Here is a 25140-nt window from a genome sequence, read left to right as displayed (position 1 = left end):
CTCCTCTATCAGCTTTTGGCATGCCCATGAATTGCCATTTGTTCGTTCTTGTGCCATTTAGAAATACCGGGTTGTTATTGGTGCATTAGGTCTGATTCTCCCACCTTTGCGTGCTTGGGTCACGCCCAGGTGAATTCACTCATTGTTTGCTTGCATTGGCCATCCCAATATGTCCGGGGTTCCTCTTGGTCATCCTTATCTGACTTTTTATTTTGTAGGCTAGGAGCATCGTTTTAATCTTTCAGGCCTTTTCACGGAGCAATGCTCTGAAAATTGACAATTTCTGTCCTGTAGCTGTTGAGCTATGCCAATAGCTCTAACTAAAATAAATGTGCGTTTATTGCATTTCTAATGCTTGTTTTTCTTTTTTTAGCACTGTCTCTATTGTTCATGGGGGTAACGGGGTCGATGGGAGGGCAAGACTCCTGCTGCTGGTCATTGAATGCTGCACTATCCTTCCTTCCCTTATCCTACCACTGGCAGGCTGTTGTGACATGAGTATCCTTGGCACAGAGTCATGCTTGTTTATGGCTCATACTAAATGCATTGCCAAAGAAGTTCAAAGGTATGCTTTCACCTTATGCAAGGGTGTGTACAGGCATGCTTTAATTGTGTACTTTGACGGAGTCTGGGAGCAACACAACTTAATTTCAGTATGTATTTTAGGTTTTGCCAAGCAACAGAAATTTCGCTGTGCTGTGGTATCTGCTGCAAAGCCTCATGGCACCCCCTAGGCATACTGCACTCCATAAATCATTGCACCCCCTGGGCATACCGCACTGCCTAAATATAAACCAAGACGTTTCCGGTGAGGTCCTAGGTGTGCTGTGCATGCCGCCTTGCAGCGCTTTGCTGAGTTCAGCATCAGTTGTTCTAGATCAAGAGCACTGAGCTCCCTTCGAAGGGGTCCTCAGGTAGCCTTGCTCCTCCACTAATATGGTGGCTACAAAAAACACTTGGAAGGTGAATACTACACAGATATCAAGTGTTTGTTTTTATCGACAGGGTTTTGTAGAGTTCACAGTGCTTTCGTGAATAAAAACATTGCATGTGGATTCACCGATAAATCTGTGGGTTATTGGCTTCTTTTTGGATTACTGCACAGTTTTTCCCCTTGCATTCAATAGGTTTCCAGTGAGCTTTGTAGTTTGGTGACCTCTCTACTACTAGCCCATTTCAACTATGTACCTCTCACTCTCCATCTACTTGCTCTTTTTCCACTTGTGTATTCATCCTCATACTCATTTGATTCCCACTCACCCTTCTCTCCTCTTGTTCATTCTTTCAACCTCTCACTCTTGACTTGTCACACCTTTGCCTGCCCACTCTCGGCAATTCATATTTACCTCTTCTCTTTTTAGGTCTTGCCTGAGACAGAGCATGCATTGTCTGTAGTGAGACATGTTGTTATCTTACAGTGAGCTTAGAACCCGCCCAATGCTTACCACAGGTTTGCTTCATTGTCACTCTCCTTTGCTTGATTCTTATTTGTTAACTTTCGGGGCTTTCCTTCCTCTTATTGTGTTTGTCCCACACCTAGAGCATGGACGCATTACTGATGTCCTGAGACTGCTCACTTTTTTAGGGGCTAATTTTCTTTTTGTTTAAGTACTTTGAGAGTGCATGTGTTTTCCAGTTGTCGCCCTTCTCTTCCGCTTGTTTTCTGTGCTCCTTGTTTGTCTCTCACTGTGTGTCTTCCTAATACCCCACTTTGCCTTCTTGCATGTGTGCTTTCTCCCTGCCACCTCCAAATTGCAGTTCTTTGCTCGTTTGATCGCCCCACATCCATGTATAGCTTCTTCCCTCTCCAGTGCCCGTTTTTCTTCTGCCCACCTGCTTTAAAAACCCACACCCCATGATGCTTCCACCCACTGCCCCCCTATGTTGCTTCCAACTACTCCCATGTCTCCATATTACTTCCCCACACACATTTTTTTTAAAAGAGCTCCATTGTGCATTTTGTTTCTTTTTGGATACCTATCCGACTCGTTTCCTTTTCCCACCGCCACATGAGGGTTGCTGTTTGTTGTTTTTGTTTTCTAGCACTTCACCACTTTTCCTGATGTTCTCTTTGTACCCCTAAGGTATTTGGCTGGATTGAATTGAACTCCGCCGATATGTCCGCCTCCTCCCCCCCCCCCCCCCCCCGGTTTCATGTTGAATTAGTGATTCTCCCGGTTGGTGGTACACCTGTTGGTTTTGGTTTATCTGGGTGGTGACACATCTTTGGGTCTCTTATCTTTAACACTTCCTGGTAATTTCAATTCCCTTTTTGGGCTTATGGTAGTGGAGCAGCACAATTTTGGATCCTTCCTTCCATATTCAAGTAGTGCACTATTTATGCGTACCTGACACTATATACACTGTGTGCCTTAACTTCATTAATATAAAATGTAGTCTTTAGAAACCTGATAAACCATTCTCACACTATTAAAATGTATTTACTTCAGAAACAAGTAGGGTTTATCGGAACACGTGCACTAATGTTTTCACATTTAGAATGTAACGTAAAAACGCATTTAGAATGTAGTTCACACGTACATTTATGTTCATGTATTCCAAGTTATACATCATTTACTTAAAGTGCAACATGAATCTAATTTCGAATTTATCTACTGGCATATTTCATTTGTTTGTAGTTGTGCACATATCAACATGTACTAAATGTTACATTTAAGGTTGACTTAAGTATGCCTGAATTTCTTTCTGCATAAAATGTTGCTTTTCCATTTCTGCCTGTGTGTCTTTTTCTGCAGGTGCATTTACATGGTTGACAGAAATAAAGCACTAGAAGTGTGGGCCATTGGATGTCACACTAGTGTATTATTGTAGTTATTATATCTTTTCTGTATGCTCAACGTCTCGTGACCCCACTGCTTAGACGTCACAACCAGTCCAAAACTAACAATAACAAATGAAAAAGAGCATACAATTATGTTATCAATATAGCTTAATTTAGAGCTTTAGGACAAGTTCCATGTAATACTAACTCAACAAATAACATCCAATAATATTCCTCAGGAGTCTTGCATGTGAATTTCAAATCCACTTTATTGAAGTTCCTTTTACATTTGCACATCAGCCCAGCCAACGCGTTTCGTCCATGAGGACTTCATCAGGGCTGTAGAATTAAAAACATGCATCAGCCTCCGTATAACACATATTCATACAAAACGGTATTTACAATACATCCAATATACAATACTGCAAAACACTTATAAACACAAATACAAGACTCCCTACCTAAATACACTACTATTTAAAAAAACAGCTAGTTTCCATACACATTCAAATGCGTTAATTTATTAACCGCACAATTATATTTTTTCTCTCATGACAGATTTCTTGTTGTTAGTCCAGTCTCTCAATTGACAGGTGTTGTAACAGAACAATTTGCTCAAAAGAGAAAAATACAAAATTGAGGCACTCACTTGGGTTATTCTTCAATTCCTAATGCCTCACAGTGTAGGAGAATGTCTGAAAGCAGATGCCCAACCAAGATTAAAGATATTATATAGAGTGGTAAAATACCCTCTTATTGAATCTACAATATAAAAAATAAATATAACCAATGAAGTAAAGTCAAACATATGCTACATGTGGAATGCTAAACGCAATTTAATGTTCACCAAACGCCCCACCAACAAAACTAAATGGCACAACAACTTCCAATATTTAAAAAAGGCCAATATATTACACAATCTCACAAGTTTCACAGTCAAAACAATGTACACCTTATTTTCGATTATTTCTTCAGTGAAAGACTCAAAATAAAATTAGTTTTTTACCCTTTTCTATGGCCCACCACCACACCAATTTATTAAAGCCGCATTCATTCTAGATTATTCATGAAACAGCAAGGGGTCTGCCATATACTAACCTCACTTGTCCAATCAGCCAATCCTACTCAGGTTTTCAACCAGATTCTGAATGTCTCCTTCCGACTAGCTACATCTGCTAATGCTCTTCCTCATGCTAAATCCATGGCCCTATAGTCCCCTGTTATGCGAACTCCGAAGGAGACTCTCTCTTCAGGCCGTTTCATAATCCAGCCAATCAGCAGCTTCAAACACAAGGAAACATGTGACCCATGTTACAAACAAACAACCTACGTTTCCTGCCGTACACAGTTCATCCAATTCATAACCAAATTAGACCCACTTTACCACATGGATTCCTTAGATCACTTTCTGGCTAGTGTCACAAATCTATGTTGATGTTTGCACTACACCAACAATCATTCAGCCACCTTTTCAGGTGAACTTCGACATGGACTTCCTCTTAAATCTGTTTCCCGAACCAGCCAATCACAGGCTTGAACAACAATGTGCGCTCCCATAGTGCATTACATAAATGTATTCCTCAGGCAGGTTCCCGCTCTGGTCCCCCCTGTATATTCACCAATCAGAGGACTACACTCTACACAGGTTGCCTATCCCTTGCTCGGGGAAGATTTCAATAACAAAAGGAATGGTAAAAAAAACATGATTAGATGAACCATTGATTAGTCATGCTAGCAGGAAATTCTGAACATGTCCCACACACTGACCAAATGCGTATAAGACCAGTTTATCATTGACACTATAACCACCTACATTGAGTCGGCAGTGTGCCCGGCTCCTCCTCAGTCAACGTCCAGGATACAGTGCAAACTAACATAAAAATCACTCAAACACAACAATCCACGATGCTACACCACACAATCCAACCACCGTTGCAAATCAACACTTTCTGAGATTAGAAGTGTGATACAAAGCTAATTTTCGAAGCCTGGATGACATGCAACACGTGTGTGACACTTGAGGTTCCTGCTTTTCTATCCTTCACCACACTGCACCATTGCAAGAGGATAGAGCTATGACTCATAACATGCGAAGCCTCCAATCATGCTTATGAGGTAATGACTATCTAGGTCTGTCCCAAAAAACATGTATCACATGCCGTTCAGCCCCTCAAGATCCACAGATTATCATTCTGTTAATCACAATGTGCTTGAATCGGGTGCAGAAATAATCGACCCACCCGAGTAAGAAGAACTTCGGTGAGCCCGTAATTAACTGACCTTAAGAAACCCTGTTTAATTTACAATGTCTGAAGATCCACAGATGTTCATTCTGTTAAACACAATGGGCTTGAATTGGGTGCAGTAATGATCGGTCCATCCGAGTAAGAGGAACTTCGGTGAGCCCCTAATTTGCAATGTCTGAAGGTATGTAGGTGTTTGAGATTATCCATGATCTACCAAAAACATGGTGACCATAAGAATGTAATAACCATGAGAGCGTTTTATATGGATTATAACGACCAATTCGAAGTAACCCCCAACCAGAAACCTGTTAGTCCATGGGGTATGTAAAAACATAAATGTGACATTCATTATGTCTCAATCAATAACACAATATCTTAGGGTGCACAACAAGCATGTAATACTATCAATTTAATATGACCACATAATCATTATTTGCTTGATATTTTCTTTTAGCCGTGCTTGATCTCAAACAATATGATCCTCACAATAACCATCCAGTTAAAGATGATCTCATAATGATAGAAAATTATAGGAAATGTTGTAACTCATTTTCCCAGTTGAGAGCCATTCCTAAAGTCCTTAGTTTACTTATCCTCTTAGTTTCTTCCTGTCTCAATTTGGGTTTGTTTATTTGAGAATAGATCAAAAACTGTATTAGTGATAGAGAGCTTGAGAAGAACATGGAGAGCCAGAGTGTTAACTGAAAATCCTTATTCAGTAACGTATCAAGAGTTATAGGGTTCCCAAGGTCGATGTCGTTCTCAGGACATGTCTGGAAGAATCTACCAATGTTGCAGTTCACAACCTGATAATGGTAAGGACAACAGAGCCCATGATGGCGTAAAGCAGAGGGGTTACCCAGAAGATTCATGTGGTATTAACTGGTGTTTTGCAAGGTTGATTGTTTCACTATTCCTTTGGATTTTGTGAAGTACCGACTTATCTGTTTTCCCTTTCACTTTTTGTTAAGTGTCGCTCAGGCCAACACTTTTTCCCTATCCATAGAAGACTCATAATGGAGCTTTTGCAATGCTGACGCCATCCTGCATTTTTAATTTTTTCAGCATTTTCCCAACTTTTTGAGTCCCTTTCACACTTAATCACCCTTGATGGTTTAAACTCTAAAAGAGATGACTTTAGACATTACCCATGTTTAGGAGAGAGGATTACAAACTCTTCTCTGAGCATCAAGTCTTATTGTTAATTTTCTGTATTGATGTGACTGAACTTCTTGTTTGCCTCATGCTGATGCGCCTTAAATTCTTTAGGAGGTTTGGCTATCCTGTTGTTACTCTGTATCATCATAAGCTTTATTTCAACACAAGGTCATAAAAGCAACATAAAAACAAGAACAACACAAGAAATTGCAGTGACATAAATACAATTGGCCATCATAAAATCGAGTTAAAACTAATAAAAATTCATAGCTTTAAAATGCATAGGAAAAGTTTCAAGATACTTGGAAGGTTGCCAATGTTTAAAAAGAAGAAATAAAGTGCTTGTGCATGATAGTGTTTCCAGCAGTGATGTTAAAGGTTTATAGATTTGGTTGCTGGCTGTGGGGTTAAAACTACTACATCTTCTTTTCAAGTGCTTTTCTTTGTATCAGTAGAAGGGTGAGAGTGCCTTCAAGGGAATTTGTTTAAAGAAACTTGAGTTATTTAAACCAAATTAGGGGGATGAGTTAATGATCCCTGTATTAATTATTTCGGCAAAATAGACTCACATCATAACATAATACAATTAAACATTACAATTACATAAAGCATGACCACAAACAAGGTGTATAGACACAAGTTTTTATCAAACAAAAATTCAATCAATATATACAGTAAAAAGGATCTGTAGGTATATAAATGATATGTAGATATACAACGCAACAGAACCTAAAACACCTATCCAAAATAGTACAATCAATGATACAAAAAGGAAAAGGTGTAGGTCGACGTTTCGGTCTCTTTAGAGGAAGTTTACTGAGACCATCTTCAGGACTGGGGTCAATTAAAAACTGTATAATGACAGACTGTAACCTTAGTTGAAATCAGGGTGATTGTAGTTAATTCAGACGGACAGCGTCCACAATATATGGGTATTTCAGAGTCTTTAATCGACTACCGCATTGTGGTAAATAAATAAATAATACCTCTATTTTTGAATGAATATATGAATAACAGATAGCTCAATAAATAAGAGTCAAGATTCGAGGTAGTAGGAGTTTGCAGGTTTAATACAGCATAAAGGACAGGAACAGGACAACCTGCACGGACAAGATCTGGGATGGCTAGCTAGCACAACTTTAATAACAGTGCACAAGTATATATACTAAAACAATTGCATTACAGTGAATTACAGTAGGCGGAGCAGTGGGTGTGGTCAATAGCAGTCGCGAAAGATAAGGGTGAAAGTGGGTGTAACAAGAGGCGTATACATAGACATGTGATGTAAACGTAACAGAGTATGTCATAAATGGGGCGGAAACATGGAGGGGGCTACCTAAGGAGCCGGGACCTCTAACCTAATGGTGCGCGCAAACTGACAATGACGTGTTACTAGGAGAAGCTGGGGGCTATGAACTCTGCGCTAGGAGCAGAGACTGAAGTCTGGAGACTCAGGGCGACATGTACCTAAACCCTATCTAGTATCTGATGTTTAGAGAACATGTTGATAGAATCCAAAAGTTATCGGGGTAAAGGCTAACAGACTCTAAGACTGGAGCATGCATTATTCTACATGTAGTGCGTTGAAGAATATTAAATGACCATTAAATGCAGTATTTCTCTTACATGGAGACGTGAAGGCTAGACAATGACGGAAACTATTGATGCGATTCAGTAGCTTAGGAATGCAGAGAAGGAGGGCTGGACTGATAACTAGAATCATAACATACTCTTGGCAGACTCATAGGCAGAGCCAGGCCGAGCCGGGCACTGCGAGGCAGGAAGTAAGTGAAGGGTCGAGGATACAGGTGGGGGCTGTATCGCTCCTCAGCGAGGGTTCAGGAGACAGGAGCTGAATCTGGTGTCCGGGCCCTTTTGAGGCCTAGAAACGGGGACTTTATAATGAAATAACGTGCACACTGAGAAACATGGCAACGTAACTTTACATAGGCCTAATACTCGTAGCTTTCACGAGAACTGGAAACTGGCATACTAGGGATGGACACAACTGTAATTGCGTCTTTAATCAAACATGGGGAATACATATGCATATTAATCATGCACACATAACATAAGATGGAGGACACGTAGGGACACAGAACATGGCAAAATTTACTTTTCCACATTCCCTCCTTGTCACTACGTTTCCATCAGGAAACATCAATATTCATGATACCATCTATCATTTCATACAGTATCATTTGCTCGTCTCGAATTGTCTTGGAACTGGATTTAGAACGGGACTTGGGACTAGGAATACAAGAGGTAGCACAAATGCCGCAAATCGCAGGGCCACATTGTAAACAGAGGCAGCAACTGAATATGATCGCTACTGCAATACCCAGAAATGACAATACTTTCCATCCCCAGGCGGAAATCATATTCCAGAACCAACCGGACCATGTCCAGGTGCCTGGATCTTGGTGTAACATATGGGATATTTTATGGAGTCTGGGTATAGCTGAATAAACAGACGGCGCGTTATTAGGAATGAAAATGCAGCAACTAGATCCGATGACTCTACATGCCCCGCCCCTATCGGCCAGTATGACGTCAAGGACGAGACGATTCTGGAGCACGACAATTCTCATAAAGGATTGCTCTTCGGTTAAGTTACCTAGAGCAGAAGTAGTCTCAATCACTACTGCTTCAAGGGTTCTCGTTAATCTACGTATCAGTTTACTATTTACAACAGTACCTAAATAAGGGAAGACACCTTTATTGATATCTATGTATTGTTCTAGAGCAGTTTCAGTATAATCGACAATCGGGAGGTCTCTTTTGTGTCTAGTATGCACTAGGTGGGAATTCCTATGATAGTCAGGTGGGGCTAGAAAAACTGGTGGCAGTAGGAAGGCAATGTAACAGGTTCCCTCCCAATCGAGGGGCAGACGGACATATGCGGTCTGACCACAAACAAAATAAGAATGACGTGAAGCTTTGAAAATAGATTTCCTACTGTCACTATACTTGACAATAGTAGTACAATCACTATGTCCTACATGTACGGAACCATTATTTCTGACACATAATTCGCCTTTGACTGGTAATACTGACATAGCAGGTAAGTCTGGAGTAGAATCAGACTGAACATTCAGGACCATAAAATTCGAAGAATAATTACCTAAGTTATAAACTTCATTTTCTAGATCTAACCCTGTTCTGTGGGGAAGACCTTGCTTGTCTGGAAAACATGTACTGTTAAGAAAAGACATATCTGTCAAGGATGACGTTAACGTGGACCATGCTCCACACGAACCATTATGTGAAAATGGATAAGGAAAGAGTGGCAGAACTCCCTTCGGTGTCTGGAAAGGGGGGAGTCGACCACACACCCAACAATTAGTGGCATTGCTGGTCTGGTGTGAATAATGTAACATGCGGATAAAGGAATTATTACGCATAGCAAGACGATAAGATAGTTCATGAGGAGGCAGATCACTAAACGTGTGCTCTACTGTAACATTAGCAGACTTATTTACATGAGACACTGGAAAACACAAATAAAATGCATAACCTATGCAGGTAATCATAAGGCTGAGATATAGCAGAAAACATAAAATAATAGTGCAACTTTTAGAGTTCTCACTAACTCTCTCTCTGTGGGGGTCTATTATATACATGTCAGAAACCGGTCTAACCGTTTCACCTAGGGGAGGACTTAGACAATCAAACTGGCTGACTTATTTTACTCGACCTTAATTTTTTCTTATACTCCTGTTGCGGAGTTTTCTCTAACAGTGAGGGATCTGTATCATTGTCTTTTGCAGGACAGTCCTTGAGAATAGTACTTTGGCAATTTTTAAAATCCTCGGAAATGTTCTTTGAAACAGTCTTTAGTCCGTAAAATCTTTTCACATGAGACAGGTGGACCCAGCCCTTCCTGCCTTCCAACTTGACGGCAGTACGGGTGGCCAGGAGGACCTGTTTTGGTTCCTTCCAGCGGGGCTCCAGCGGACTTGAACGATCAAAGTTCCTCACAAGAACCATGCATCCGGGAATGATTTCATGCGGTGCCACCTCGGTATTGTCTGGAAATGCGGCAGCAACCTGTGAACGACAAGAGTGTAGGGCAGACATCAAGGAAGCTAGGTAATCTGTCAGCATATTACTTGAAACATCGGTAATACTTCGAGGTCTAGGTGTACCCCACATGTTAGGGGGGCGGCCGAATACGACCTCATACGGGGACAGACCTGATCTGGAATGTGCGACCATGCGCATATAAAACAAAGCGACTGGCAGAGCTACTAGCCAGTCCACACCTTTCTCTTTACATATTTTGGCGATGCGGATTTTCAGGGTCTGATTATGTCTCTCTACGAGACCGGCTGCTTCAGGATGGCGTACACAATGGAACTTCCACTGGTACCCTAACAAAAGGGAAACATGTTTCATAAGCTCAGATGAGAATGGCTGGCCGTTGTCAGAATATACGACTCTTGGGAGTCCGTAGCGGGGGAAGAATTCACGAACGAACTGCTTGGCAGTGGTCGCGGCTGTGTAATCTGGGACTGGATATGCTTCTGTCCACCTGGACAAAGCGCATACAACTACAAGGACATACTTGAAACCTCGACATCGTTCCATCTGAATATAATCCATCTGGAGGACTTCAAAAGGGTGGTCAGGGGGCTGGAATCCACCTTGTTCCACCGGGACACTTTTACCTGGATTAAACTGGCAACATATCATACAGGTACGGACTTTCTGCTTGGCTGCAGCTCGTAAATGCTTGTTGAACCAAATGTTCTGGATACTGTCTAACATAGCTTTTTCTCCTAAATGTGCTGGACTATGTGCGGTATTGATAATGACTTGAACCATGGAGTCGGGGAGAAACCATGTGGCTTTACCCTTCGTTACCCATCCCTGATCTGTCTGGACCCCTCCTTGTTCGGACCATTTCTTGATTTCATCGGGAGTAGCATGTAACTGGATATCTATGACATCTTGAGTAGGGTCCTTAACTGTCATACAGGTAGTCTGATCTGGAGTATGTGTCTGTGTTGGATTAACTGGAATGTCTGGAGTCTGTGCTGTAAGCTTGGCTGTGCGATCTGCTAGATCATTACCCTGAGAAATAGTGTCAGTAACTTTCGTATGTGCTTTGCACTTCATGATAGCAATAGATGTCGGTAAATGTATGGCATCTAACAGAGCTTGAATAAGGAGACCATGCTGAATCTTGGTTCCATGAGAAGTCATGAAACCTCTCTCCTGCCAGAGCACTCCAAAGTCGTGTACAACTCCGAATGCGTAACGTGAATCTGTGTAAACATTAACTTTCAGGTTCTTAGCGTGTATGCAGGCTTGTGTCAGGGCAACTAGCTCTGCTGCTTGAGCAGACAGGGTGTCAATACGGTGTGTTTCTATAACTTCAGTGTCAGTAGTCACTGCATACGCGGCTACTAGTTCTCCTGTACTTGTTCTCATACATGAACCATCCACATAAAGTGTCAGGTCGGGATCTGGTAATGGAATATCTGTCAGATCTTGTCTTGGCTTTGTCATAATGTTAACTACTTCCACACAGTCGTGTGTGGCATGATTTGAATTAACTGACGGTAACAGTGTAGCAGGATTTAGAACGTTGCAGCGTCTGATTTCTATGTGTGCCTGGAACAGTGTCAATTCATAACCTGTTAAACGTGCAATTGTCAAGTGCTGAGTCTGTGTTCGGTTTAAAAGAACTTCCACGGAGTGTGGAACTTGTACTGTCAAGGAATGTCCTAATACTATGGAATCACTTTGTCTGATAGCAAGTGCTGTGGCTGCAACTGACTTGAGGCATGCAGGCAGAGCCTGGGCTACAGGATCTAGTGTGCTCGAAAAATAAGCACAGGGCTTGTATTGTCCTGCTTGATCTTGTGTGAGAACAGATAATGCTGTACCTTCGCGTTCTGTGACGAAAAGTGTAAAAGGCTTACTGTAGTTCGGTGTAGCTAGAACTGGAGCTTGACATAAAGCTTTCTTTAACTCATTAAAACTAAGTGTATGTTCAGATGTCCAAGGGAGGACAGTCGATACGGCTGCCTCCTGTGTCGTTAACTGTATCAGTGGCTTGGCTAGAAATGCATACTGAGGAATCCATTGTCTGCAATAAGAAGTAAGGCCGATAAAAGCACGTACCTCCTTCTGGGTCTTGGGCTGAGGAAGACTCGCTATTAACTGGATACGGTCAGGTGTCAACTGCCTACCCCTCTTGGACAGTAAGTGGCCTAAATAGATCACTTGCTGGACACAGAATTGAAGCTTCGAAGGGGACACCTTGTGCCCCATCTCGGCAAGGAAATACAGGACTGTAAGGGATGCTCGTTCGCAAGCACGTTCAGAACGGGCTGTGATCAGTAGATCATCGACATACTGGAGCAGGGCAGTGTCAGTTGGCATGTGAATGTTGTCTAGTTGTCTCTTAAGTGCTTGACTGTAAATACTAGGACTTTCTGTGAAACCTTGAGGAGCTCGTGTGAACATATAGCTCCTTCCATTTAAACAAAATCCGAAAAGAAACTGGCTGTCTGGATGAATGGGGACACTGAAAAACGCGTTCTTGAGGTCTATGACTGTAAAAAATGAGGCTTCGGAATCAATGGCTGTCAATAGGGAAGAGATATCTGGGACAACTGGGTACTGGGGAATAATACATTTATTGAGTTCTCGAAGGTCAATCACTAATCGATATACTGGGGGTGCATTTGGATCAGTACGTTTCATGACTGGAATGATCGGAGAATTACATACATTGGAGTCAGTTTCTACAACTACTCCTTGAGCGATGAGCTCGTCAATAATTTTGGATAAGGCTGCTACAGCCTCAGGCGGCAATCTATACTGTCTGATTCGTGGCAACACTACACCTGGCTTGAGAGTCACACGATGGGGTGTGATTTGCATATAACCTACATCAGTTGGACCTTGCGCCCATAGATGCTGCGGAACATTAGACAATCTCGGATCAAAATCTCGTAATACATAGTGACCCTTGAAGTCACGTAAGAACAGTCGTATTCCTTCTGGGGAGCAGCAAATAACTGCACCTAATTCTTTCAGTGTTTTAATACCTAACAGATTTTCTGGACATGACTTCGTAAGTAACAGATCAGTAGTGCGGGACAATGGACCTACTTCTAGAGTAACTGGCTTAGATATCTCGTTTACAATAGGCTTTCCTGAAAATCCAAGGGAAACATTTCTAGAGCCTGAGAGCGGAGCCCCTGGAACTTCGGCGTGACTGATGGTCGTCCTACTTGCCCCTGTATCAATCAGAAACTTTCTGTCTTTCCCTAATACTTGACTGTGAACATAGGGACCCTCTTGATCTACAGGAATCTCGATGAGAGGCAAGCCTACCTCCCTCTCTAGGCTGTTTCATGAATATGGCTGATACTCTGGATACTCAGACTGTGCATACTGGTACATCTGCTGTGTAACATGCTGTGTTGCAGCAATAGGCTGCGGTGCTGGAACTGTCTGTTGTGCATTCTGTGGCTGAGAAGTCTGTGAAACTTGTTCTTGTCTAGGCGGACGTGGTCTTTCTTTAGTCTTACCGGTAGCTATATTATGTTTCAGAACTGCACACTCGTTTATAAAATGACCTGGCTGTTTACAATAATTGCAGGTCCCTTTAACGGGAACGGCAGGATGACTGGCTTGATTCGTACCCCTCTTCTGACTGTCTTGAGGAACAGATTGTGCAACTAGTACTTTCATTTTCGTGTCTTTCATACGTTTTCTTTCATGATCTTGCTCTTCTCTGATTCTATTCTGGTGATACTGAAGCATCTGTAACATTTGGGACAGGGTATTAGCTTGCCATGTACTTTCGACTTTCAAAACTCGATTCTTAACTTGTGGACTTGAATTCTCGACTAATTTAGTAACAAAAAGATGAGGGTATGACTCGCTACTCGTCTTGAGGCCACTGTTAATACTAAAGCATTTCTCAAATCTAGAATAAAAATCACTAGTGTCTTCGTCTTGTTTCTGTTTACAGGCTGAGATTGCATCCCAGTCTTCCTTTTTAGTGGCTAATAATCTTGGCAAAACTTGTATTAACAATTCTGGTAATTCTTTACATTTCTCTCCAAGACCGGTACCTGGTACTCGTATCTTATCTTCAGCTTCTAGAACTGCCCAATCGATCTTTTTCTCTCCCACCTCCCATTCTTTTTCCTTGAGTTTTTCATATACCCCTGCGGGCAACAGGACCTTTAGCATTTTAATTATATCTGGATACGTGTATTCTCCCATACGGAGCATGTCTTTTAATTCTCGGTGGAACCCTACTGGATCTTTGTCATGACAGGGAATTAATTTCTTCATTTCTAAGAGTTCCATCTTTGTAACTGGGGTGTAAACAAATACTCGTTGCATTTCACCATCTGCTGTCCTGACTGGGTGTACTTCTCGTAACGGATTCTGTCTATCTATGTAAAAGGGTTTACTTTCTGGAGGTGGAACATGAACAAAATGTGGGTTCAGGAACGTTCTATATTTATGACGCTGTTCTAGAATGACACTAATTAAATCGGTACCTAAACCTTTCCATCTATACTGGAGTAACTCGTTCAGGACATCATGTAACGGACCTGGATCAGAATGTTGACCCTCATACAGAGTAATGAGGTGCTGGATCATATACATACCCACCAGTCGTTGCTCGGCTGGGGGCAGTTTCAGAAACATTTGTGCCACTATTTCGTTTGGAAAAGTGGTAGAATCAGTAATCCATCGGACTGCTGATCGGGCTAGTTCTTGTTCATGCATAGTACTTAATTCACTGTAACCGATTCGTGATTTCAGAATGTGATCGGTAGCTTGAAATACTTGTTCCAGAGAACCTTGTTCTGGTGCTGGATGAGGAACAGTTTTCTTGTAATCTAGACGTGAATGTCGGTCGGAAAGTCTAGATTTTCCTACATACGCTATTCTAGTGGGATTCTCGTCGTCTACCTCTTCTGTAGAAGAGTCATTCTCCTTCTCGCTTACTTGTGCTTCTTTGCGTTTCTCGTGTAACCTTATTATTTCTTTACGAATTCTCTTGTACATACTCTCTATACTACTGATGGTTCTGTGCTTACCCTCGGCTATATTATCACTCCACCTTGTCAGGATTCTCATTTCGGCCGGATCTTTAGTCGGGTAATCTTGTTCTCTTATTAAACAATTAATCAGAAACTTTAATAACATGAGCTGGATCTCAGCTTTCCTTTGAGACATGGCTTCGCCAATACTTTCTGGATCATCCCCTGTACGGATGAATCGATATATTCTGTCTAGATCTTCTTTCATATTCGGTAGGGTATCCAAATACCCGGTCACCCGTTTTACACGGATGGAATATATAACTGTACTATCATCACCTGCAACTGGATCATAGCGGCATTCAGTAAGAGCTCGTCGGATATCTGCAACGGACTTGTATTTGGGCGTACGCTGTAACGCATTTTCATGTAACTCGACTAACGTTACTCGTTGGTGTGGTGGCGGGGTACCAGGAGGACCTCCTCCTGCGGCCCCTAAACTAGAATCGTCGACTGATACTCTTCGTACTGGCGCGGCGGGAAATTGTAATGTTGGCTGGACCGGGGGTACCGTAGCAGGTACTCCGGTGACTGGAGGAGCAGGATTTACATTATTTACAGGAGCTGGCGGAACAGGATTTGTATATTCTGGGACTGTGTCGTCCAAATAGGACGAAATAAAAATATCAGCTGCGGTCGGTTTGTGACGTAGCTTGATCGGAACTAAGGGTGGCGGAAAATTACTGGATGCCTCCGGGGTTGCTTTTGGCAAGCCCTCGGCAAGAAGAGGATACATACCCTTAATGAGGGCATGCCTCTGTCTGTCTGACTGTTCGATTTTAACTCGTTCACCTATCTCGATTAATTCCTTTTCTTGGGCTCGTTCTAAGGATTCTCTACTTAGTTCTGACTTTCTGATTTCTTTTTCGGTTCTTTTATGAGATTCTTTGCGCCATAACTCGATGGCATCTTTCTGTGACTGTCTGGCTTTCTTTTTCCATAATGCTTCTTCTACTCGCATGATGCACTCGGCATCCCATGTGCCTGATACAGGCCATCTATACTTTTCTTCTAACTCTTTGGTGTACTCTACCCATAAATCTAGATATAATATGGCACTTATGCCATGCTTCTGATACATAAAATGACCTGGACTGTCCCTAGGCGGGACAGGAACTGCTGCTTCTAACAGACCTTTTCTGGTTTTTAACTGACGTAATTTGGAAAATAGCGGCATGACTGAACTGTAATCTAGACACAATACAATACACAATGAACACGATAACTACACCACTTTCGTACCACGACATTAAAATACATGAAGAACATTTAAAATAACAGTTCGAACAGAATACTACCTGGAATACTGAAAACAGAATACATGAATCTTCTCGAGAACAGAACTGACTAGAACAGAAACTAGATGCACTGCTAAAACAGTACGAAACTTACCGGTCTCATAAAGAGACACGTCAGGATCCGCATCCACCGAAGTGGACACTTCGTTTTGGGTCTGTGTACCACCAAAACCCACGGACCAGAGACAATTAGATTGACCCTGTCTAGATACTACCCCAGTAACGGTACTCACCGGGCAGCAAGAACGGAAGGCCTCGGACTGGACTGGACTGCTTCGACGCCGGACGGACGAACTTCGGACTTCTGTTACGGGTGGGCCTCCGGATACCTCGGACCTTGGACTCTCGGCTTGGGCTCTGGTCGGGACTCGCCGCGTTCCTCCACCGCCTCGTCTGGATGCTGGACCGCCACCTCCGTCTCCTCCGTGGGCCTGAGGGATACTTGAAGCAGAAATATCTGCACGTGCACGGTATGGTTCCGTCACGGCTGCAGAGGGTCAGGGGGCCGGCGTGGCTTCACCGGCGCGTGGGGAAAGGGCAAGTTCCTATTCGGGCGCCATTATGTGGTAAATAAATAAATAATACCTCTATTTTTGAATGAATATATGAATAACAGATAGCTCAATAAATAAGAGTCAAGATTCGAGGTAGTAGGAGTTTGCAGGTTTAATACAGCATAAAGGACAGGAACAGGACAACCTGCACGGACAAGATCTGGGATGGCTAGCTAGCACAACTTTAATAACAGTGCACAAGTATATATACTAAAACAATTGCATTACAGTGAATTACAGTAGGCGGAGCAGTGGGTGTGGTCAATAGCAGTCGCGAAAGATAAGGGTGAAAGTGGGTGTAACAAGAGGCGTATACATAGACATGTGATGTAAACGTAACAGAGTATGTCATAAATGGGGCGGAAACATGGAGGGGGCTACCTAAGGAGCCGGGACCTCTAACCTAATGGTGCGCGCAAACTGACAATGACGTGTTACTAGGAGAAGCTGGGGGCTATGAACTCTGCGCTAGGAGCAGAGACTGAAGTCTGGAGAGTCAGGGCGACATGTACCTAAACCCTATCTAGTATCTGATGTTTAGAGAACATGTTGATAGAATCCAAAAGTTATCGGGGTAAAGGCTAACAGACTCTAAGACTGGAGCATGCATTATTCTACATGTAGTGCGTTGAAGAATATTAAATGACCATTAAATGCAGTATTTCTCTTACATGGAGACGTGAAGGCTAGACAATGACGGAAACTATTGATGCGATTCAGTAGCTTAGGAATGCAGAGAAGGAGGGCTGGACTGATAACTAGAATCATAACATACTCTTGGCAGACTCATAGGCAGAGCCAGGCCGAGCCGGGCACTGCGAGGCAGGAAGTAAGTGAAGGGTCGAGGATACAGGTGGGGGCTGTATCGCTCCTCAGCGAGGGTTCAGGAGACAGGAGCTGAATCTGGTGTCCGGGCCCTTTTGAGGCCTAGAAACGGGGACTTTATAATGAAATAACGTGCACACTGAGAAACATGGCAACGTAACTTTACATAGGCCTAATACTCGTAGCTTTCACGAGAACTGGAAACTGGCATACTAGGGATGGACACAACTGTAATTGCGTCTTTAATCAAACATGGGGAATACATATGCATATTAATCATGCACACATAACATAAGATGGAGGACACGTAGGGACACAGAACATGGCAAAATTTACTTTTCCACAGTATCTACACCACTTGAAGGGTTGTGAGCGTGAATGGTTCTACATCCGACATCAAAGGATAGCCGGGTAGGCAACACACGTCTTTCGAGATGCTTGGATCTCCTGAGATTCCCATAGGACGTCTTTGCGGATCTGCGTTTAAATAATCACATTGCAGCATCGCATACAAGTGAGGATTGTGGCTTATATTGGAAGTAATTTAAGTGTATGCCCGCCTAAAACAGAGATCGGTGCGCATCAGTAGACGGGTGCTTCGCTACTTTTCAGCACTCAGAGATCTGCCACACGCTAAATAAACCCAAGCATCTCGAAAGACGTGTGTTGCCTACCCGGCTATCCTTTGATGTCGGATGTAGAACCATTCACGCTCACAACCCTTCAAGTGGTGTAGATGCGGTAGTCGATTAAAGACTCTGAAATACCCATATATTGTGGACGCTGTCCGTCTGAATTAACTACAATCACCCTGATTTCAACTAAGGTTACAGTCTGTCATTATACAGTTTTTAATTGACCCCAGTCCTGAAGATGGTCTCAGTAAACTTCCTCTAAAGAGACCGAAACGTCGACCTACACCTTTTCCTTTTTGTATCATTGATTGTACTATTTTGGATAGGTGTTTTAGGTTCTGTTGCGTTGTATATCTACATATCATTTATATACCTACAGATCCTTTTTACTGTATATATTGATTGAATTTTTGTTTGATAAAAACTTGTGTCTATACACCTTGTTTGTGGTCATGCTTTATGTAATTGTAATGTTTAATTGTATTATGTTGTGATGTGAGTCTATTTTGCAGAAATAATTAATACAGGGATCATTAACTCATCCCCCTAATTTGGTTTAAATAACTCAAGTTTCTTTAAACAAATTCCCTTGAAGGCACTCTCACCCTTCTACATAAGCCCTCAAGGGTAGTCTGGGTTGCTCACTGTTTTTACTTTGTTTCTTTGTATCAGCCACGCTTGGCCCAAATACTTTGCCATACAACAAGATATAAGAGGTCTGGTGTCAGTTTTAAGAATACGAAGTGCAGCATGGTGATCTTGTGTTCCAAACTGCCGGCAAAGCGGGCTCAACCATTTTTCCTGCGTCAGTTTGTATACCGGACAGGCAAACAGGATGTGTGCAATGCTTTCCACAGGGGCCTGACAACTAGGGAAATCTTTTCTGTTATTGGTGGACGATTTTACCGTCTCTTCCCCTACTGGGAGGGAGCCGTACCTGATGTGCATATAGAGTATTCTATCTCTCGGCACTTTAATTAAGTCCAGATAGGTCTCAAAGTATCTACTTTGCTTATGTAACTAGAACTTGGTTGTCAATTTACCCATGTAAGTTCTTCTAATATCATGTTGGTTCACCCATTCCCAGTAGAGGCGTATGAGATCCTCCCACCTTGGGGGTTCCTGGCTGGCCCAGCAACCACTGAGCCCAATTGCTGAAAGCATATTTTTGGTATCACGTATCCAGCCTATTTTCTCCCCAATATCAAGCCTAATAACCTCAGTGAGTGCCTCTACGTATGTTGAAAGCTCAGGTGTCCTCCTAATGCGGACTTAGAATAGTAAAGGGCACAGCCTGGCTATGTCACTTATACACCGCCTACCCATGTCCAAAAATAGCTGGGTAAGGGGGATGTATTTTGGTGCTGACACTCGATCTCTTAGAAATGTATGCTCTGCTAGGGAAAGCTCATCCAGTTTATTGTATCCCCAAACTTCAGCACCATATAGGGCAGCACTGACCACCTTTGCATTATATATCTGGAGGGCTGGGGCGCAGGTCTTGTGTTGGAAAGGCGGTGTTCTTTATGCACCTGCCGTACGCTTGTGGGCCATCAGCAACTTGCCCAAGTGCGCCCTCCATGACATTTTATCGGAGAACCTTACGCCTAAGTAATCCAAGGTATCAACCTTTTCGAGAGGAATCCCTCCTAAAAGTGGGCCTTTCCTGCATGCCCTAAGAGGGTTAAAGGCCATAAATTTGGTTTTACTGGCATATATGATAAGGCCCCGGGTTTCGCAGAAGAGTTGAAATCTATCAACTAGACGCTGTAGCTCTGCCGGGGTCTTAGATATCAACAGCGTGTCTTCCGCAAACAACAAGGTTGGTATCCCCCCCCCCTTCCCCCAGGGTTGGTCAATCCGCTGGCTCCTCTAAGAGGAAGTCCACTACCCCATTCACATATAGGGAGAACAGGGTAGGTGCCAAGCCGCAGCCCTGTCTTACACCTCGTTTGACAGGGATGCGCTTGGTAAGTTGACCCTGGCCTCCCCACCTAACCTGGGCAAAGGTCCCCTTGTGCAACCGGATTAATAAGTTGAGGACAAAGGGGGGCATACCCATTTCTCTGAGCGTGTCCCATAGCCTGGATCTAGGCACCAGGACATATTCTGTATCTTTACAGGATGGTCTTGAGATTTATTTACATTAACTTTACTGTTAACTTGTAATAAAACTTCTTAACTTTATTTTCTGATTCCTTGTCCTCATTGTGTAGTCAAATGGGTTACACTGTTAATATGATTGTGTGAATAATGCTAACTCCCTTCACATCTCAGTCGACAAAGAAATATCCATTGGATAATCAATGATAAGAGGTTGGCCCAGAACTGGATCAACAGAATGGACTTTCTACACATCTGTGCGCATGCCTGATTTTTATCATGATGCATTTTTGCCTTTCGGGAACATTGATGCCTTCATCTATTAGGGTTGTACTGACACATTCTGATAATTTCTATGACTCTCTACCATGGTCACTTAGTATAGTTTGCTTTTCAGTTAGTGGCAGCTCTAGTTTCCTTTGATTTGTTAATTCTGTTTTTCTCTTTATCAGTTATTCATGTCCATTTGTAATGCATTGGTCATCACGTATTTTCTTGACATTGCACTGGTGCTTATTCCTTTATAGGTTGCGGAGAGCAGCAATTTTTTTTCATTGTCTTTTAACCATTTTCTTTGAGCTCTCTGACAATGTATCTGTCCTTTTCTTTGGAGAACTGCATTGTGTGTGGCTGAGCTGATGTGTGCTTTCATGTTAAGTTTTTTTTATCCAGGGTTATCCCAAGGGATTTCATTGATTCAATGATGATGGGTTTGCAATTGAGAGCGTCTAGGATTTTTATCTATTGCAGTATGAGCAGGGTACTGTGGGATGGGTAGATGAGTAGGAATTACATTTTTAGGACGTTCAAGTTAGAGGTAGTTTTGTGACAGCTAGGTTTGAGTTTTCACTAAAATGTCATTGAGTGTCATCAGCATACATATGGCACTCAAATTTAGCTTGCTCTCCGCCAGAGCTTCCATGTGCAGGATGAAGAGTGTGGGAGAGAAGTTGGATGCTTGTGGGACTCCAAGTATAACCAGGGACGCGTTTGATAGTGAGACACTCAATTTGGTTTGTTGTGCGCGAGTTTGAAGAAAAAAGGTGAACCATGTTACTATATTTTTTGACAGGCCCATTCTGCATTCAGGTATATCCAAAAGGCTGTTGTGATTGACCATGTCGAACGCTGAAGAGTAGTCGAAGTGGATGAATAGGTCCCGTATTTTGAGTGCATCACCCACGCTGTGTAATATGGCAGTACTGTGTCCTGGGCCAAATCTGATGTGAAACTTGTCGAACAAGTTGAATTGCTCATTGTGCTGACAAAATTGGTAGTGTACACATTTTTCCATCGGCTTCATAAGGAAGGGGATGTTTGGTTTGACACTGGACAAATGGTATTTAGATCTGTCAGGTTGGCACCTATTGTTCCTGCACCTGCCCCCCCCCACCGCTCACAAGGACCCACCCTTACCTAAATACTCATCTAGGCAGGACACCAAGTACCCCCTCCCTTGCTGTGCCCCCTTCCAGTGGCCAAAAAAGTCCTGACCAGCCCAATCCAAGCTGGCACCACCTCCTTTGCCCCTCACTCCTCCCAATCCAGTTCCATGTCATGATCTCCCACACCAGCCTCTCCTGTAATAACACCCACCCCCTACTAAGTCAGCTCCAGGTAACTCCCCAGCTCCCTCCTCGGGTCCCTCCCCCCACCCGGCCCACTCTCCTCCTCTCCACCAGCATTGACGCTCACCCAAATGGGGCCACTGAGGCTGCATGCCTTCTTGGACCCCTCACCTTTTCATTTCTGGGGAAGGTGGGTGGCCCCTCAGACGCTGCCCGCTTCTTCCCCTTGCTCATACCTGTGACCCCATATGCTCCCCTCATGCGTGATGGGTCCACCTCCCTCTGCCTCGCCGTTTTGGGCCCGGCCGCACCCCTCACCTTCGTGCACAGGCTGGCCGGCCTAACAGGATTGGGTGAAGGGCCTGCAACCCTCCCCTTCCTCCTACATGCTGAACCTGACCTCGCGGAAGGGCTGCGCCACGGTGGGCCTGGTCTCCTCTCTCAATGCGGAAGCTCCTCTGAGGACCAAGCGGCCACAAAAACTCACATGGGACATGACCCCAGATGCCCGCCTGCTTAATGGGTAAAAGGGACATTTCCTGCACTGGAGAAACACTTTGGCCCCCTTGTGAGTTGTGTAGACAGCTCTTATGGACTTTTGCCCAAATGACAAGGAACTTGTATACAAAGCCCACTGCGCTACCAAAAAGTATAGAAAAAAAACTGGAATTGGTGGTGGGATTAATCACTGCTGTGAAGTGTTGGGAGCGCTGTTTTACTCCACCCTCTTAATATTTTACTACCTAATGTACTGGATGATCAACATTGTGGTCCATCATTCTAGTGGGATGTGAATGTTGGAGCAAGTTTATGGTTTATTGCTCACATGTTTTAGCTAAAAAGGCAATAAAAAGATTTATTAAAACCACTTGGATGCTAAGGCACTTGCAGGCTTTTACTCTAATTTCCATTTAAATGAATGGGCACTCCATGACGAGTTACCCTTGTCATTAGCATCCAAGTGGTAGAATAACATACTACTGCTTTCAACGACTTCAGTTCGAGTCTCATGGCAAACAAAGGTTTATGTATATATTTGTGCCACCGAAGTGTCACTTTTCCAACTCTCCGGTGGCGCAGTGCCCTGCTCCATATTTACAAGGAGGCACTAAGCCGCTTTGCCTGGCTTAACATAGCCTTATAAATATGGTCCTCTTCAACACAGCTTTCTGCAACAAAGGGGCGTGCAATGGGTGTTGCTGTGGATGTTGCCATGCAGCATCCATTGCTTTTTGACACTGCCCCAATTTTACAAGGATCTTTAAATCTGAGCCAGCACCAAAAGGAGGCACTAATGTGGCGCAACGAGGAGCAGTACTTAAATTTCTCCTAGTTTTTTTGCTCTTTCTATGTGTGCTACGAGTAGGCAAAACTCCATTAATGATTGTTTTTGTGCAAGTGTCTCCCTTCCTGCTAAAACATAATCATCCCTACAATGAAGGCACCCTTGGACCGTGGTGCAAGGGTGCCTGTGCTGGCACTAGCCAGCTTTTTTAGCACTAGCGCAGTGGAGAGCACAGGGGTGCGGCGTATTCTTGCTAATATGGTGTATTCCTATGTTTTTGTCATGACTCAGCTTGGCACAGCTAAATTGCTTGCAGCGCCGTGCTGTGCCATTTCATTGTAAGTATGCCTCAATGTACACTAGGGAAAGTGAATGAGCACCATCTAACTCTCCTGCATTCGTCCCTGGCATAGCCAGACTGCATGTGCGACTATACTCATGCACACACCGGGGCAGATTTACCAGATTCTCACAGAGCACAGTGCACCAGCTGCAAATGCTGCGCTGCATGAGAAGGAGAAAGCAGGAGAGTGCCATATTTACAGAAATATGGCACTCTCCTCACCACTTCCTAGCGCCGGTGCAGAAATATGCTGCCATGCGCCACAGACACACCTTTGAATCACAATGCAAGGGTGCCTCCGTGAGTCTAGCATAGGCCTTGTACTGGAAGAGAAGTCTTCCAGTACAATATACCATGCTTAGATAACCTTGAAACCTTTTCACACTTTGTATTTGTGCTGTACAGTGCAGCACAGATGCAAAGTTGGAAAAGAAAAGAGAAATGAAAGCATTTGTCCTTCATAATTCTTTTTTGAAATGGGTGCTATTTTTTCACGCTAAACCTTGTCTGCTTTTTTAGGTAAATAGGGCTTAGCATCAGAAACCTTGGGTGGTTGCATGGGAGCACCCATACACCACCCCATGGTAAGCCCTCTTCGCGCTAAGTAATGCAAAGCAATTCTATGTGCTGCTTTCACTACTTCAGAGTGTTTTCCAGCGAAAAAAAGTTTAGCGCTGAAAGTAAATTAGTGAAAAAATATTTAGCGATGTTTTGCATCACATTTGTGATACAAACACAGCGTTAAGTCTGAGGGGTAGATTTTGAAACATTTTGCACTGGGTTAGCATCATAAAACTGACGCTAACCAGCACAACATTTTTTTTAATCACTTTATTTTCCAGTGCAAAACTTGCTTTGCATTGGAAAGTACCCTACAAGTAATGCAAAGCAGTGCAAAGCATTGCTTTGCATTACTTAGCGCCATGGGGGCATTACAAGGATGGTACATGGGCGTTCCAGGCAACCACCCATTTGATGCAAAACCCTACCTACAAACAATTGCAGACAGGGTTTAGTACTAAAAGTTAACTCCATCTTAAAGGAGGCGTTAGAGGAGAAATTTTATAATTTCTCCTTTCTTTTCCTACTTTGCATGTGTGCTGTACTGTGCAGCACACATACAATGTAGCAAAAGTGTTTGAACTTGTCTAGGCATTGTATTTTGAACAGGAAGGCTACCCTTCCTGTAAAAAAACCTATGCTAGACTCAGTCACGCACCATATAGGTATGGCACTAAGGTGTGTGCCTGGTGCACG

The 25140-nt window shown here is 43.1% G+C and overlaps 1 long non-coding RNA gene across 1 annotated transcript in view; it reads left to right on the top strand.

Moving 5' to 3' along the window:
- Window positions 1-469: 469 nt before the first annotated feature.
- LOC144819474 (uncharacterized) overlaps window positions 470-25140 on the top strand; it is an 85562-nt gene continuing 60891 nt past the window's right edge. Inside the window, exon 1 of the long non-coding RNA XR_013607390.1 lies at window positions 470-565. This is a non-coding gene — a long non-coding RNA (uncharacterized LOC144819474). The remainder of the gene's footprint in view (window positions 566-25140) is intronic.

This window comes from Lissotriton helveticus, chromosome 2_1 (assembly GCF_964261635.1).
Source record: "Lissotriton helveticus chromosome 2_1, aLisHel1.1, whole genome shotgun sequence".
Classification (NCBI taxonomy): domain Eukaryota; kingdom Metazoa; phylum Chordata; class Amphibia; order Caudata; family Salamandridae; genus Lissotriton; species Lissotriton helveticus.
Note: the sequence above shows the minus strand (reverse complement) of the source record. Positions and strands in the feature narration are given on the sequence as shown.